Here is a 1,735-nt window from a genome sequence, read left to right as displayed (position 1 = left end):
GTTTATTTTTTGTCGAATGTAAAATAAAGTTCTGGAAATTTCTTCAAACAAATATGTTGATTCAACCTTCGTGTCATTGTTTTGTTTGAAATCGTGGTTTTATTCGAAACTGAAACAAAATACCACTAAAATCTAAAGTTTTGATAATGACTGAAACGACAAACTCCTAACATAATATTATCAGCGAAGATTTGTTGCTTCGTAAAATAGGAGTGGTAGAAAGTAATACACATTTATAAAATAAGGTCCCCTTGTCGTGCCTTTCTTTCTATTTGTACGAGATAAGCTCAAAATAATCCCAATGAGATTTCGTGTGGTTTCATACAATAATTAGAGCGATTCTCGAGAAAGGATTAAGTGTAAAATTTATTAAGGTACATTATGTTGTAAACAAAATAAGTATTCGGATTGAGTAGAGACAATGACAATATTATTAATTTGAAGTATTTTGAAACAATATGCATTTAGTTACAATAGTTTTACCTGTTTGTGACTAATTGTGACTGACATTGATATGCCCTCTCTAATTAATTTTGCAACCGATTTTCATTTCTGTAACATGATTCATGTTCTATATAAGGATGAAAGTTATTAATGAAAATCATACATACCACACAATATGTTTTTGGGAAATCTTTCCTTAATAAATAAACCTAACTTTATGTGTACTACACAATCTATACTAATATTATAAAGCTGAATAGTTTGTTTGTTTGTTTGAACGCGCTAATCTCAGGAACTAATGCTTCGAATTGAAAAAAATTGTGTTGAATAGACCATTTATCGAAGAAGGCTTTAGGCTATATAACATCACGCTACGGCCATTATGAGCTGAGTAGCAATGAAAAATGTTACAAAAACGGGGAAAATTAGTATGATTTTCTCTCTTATGTGACGCGAGCGAAGTTGTGCAGGTCAGCTAGTTAAATTATAAGACGTAAGTAAAGCATTGAATTTCTATTTTTTTTTAATACATTGATCGATTGAAAGTACCTAAACGAAAAATCTTGGCTCGGTTGGATCTTTGCTATCCTTGTTATGTGACATGATACATAGGGTGTAGAGCGTTTTTAAATTCATATTTGAAAGTCTTAAAACGATACGATAGTAGAGAACGGTCAGCTATATTATAAAACAGCCATTTGAACGATATGGCCCCGCTAACTACCGTTGATAACCAAAGAAAAAGTTTCCATACTCTAATAAGGAGTTTGTATAGAATAATAGGCAATACATTATAATCACTATATAAGAATTACTAAGTATTATCTTAACACATACGTATATCCTTTAATGATGTAGTTACATGAGTATTTAATTGCACATTAGTTGTGATGGCTTATTTATTCTATCGCAATTAATGTACATATACATTGAACTAATGTCACAAGATGGTGGAATGAGATCACAATACTAGTTCTACATTCATAATGATTGTAAAGACATGTAAAGAACAATATATTTCAACCTTCTATATAAATATATTTTCTGGAGTACAGAAATTCTGCAGTAGGGGTGATTTTGGTATAGGTTGTGGTTTATCACAAACTTATTTAATTTTTATATAGTCTTAGAAATAATACTGCCATGTTGGAATTTGGAAAAAGACTTATCATATTAAATAGCAAGAGATTAACCTTTATACTACTAATCATCGTACCATTATTTCGATCGATTCGATATTTTTCTTCTTTTCCCCCAACCTTTGAGTTTATAGTATTTTGAAGAGTAAAAT

This window comes from Anticarsia gemmatalis, chromosome 2 (genome assembly GCF_050436995.1).
Source record: "Anticarsia gemmatalis isolate Benzon Research Colony breed Stoneville strain chromosome 2, ilAntGemm2 primary, whole genome shotgun sequence".
In the NCBI taxonomy this organism is placed as follows: Eukaryota; Metazoa; Arthropoda; class Insecta; order Lepidoptera; family Erebidae; genus Anticarsia; species Anticarsia gemmatalis.
The sequence above is the reverse complement of the archived record's forward strand: the minus strand, read 5'-3'. Positions refer to the sequence as shown.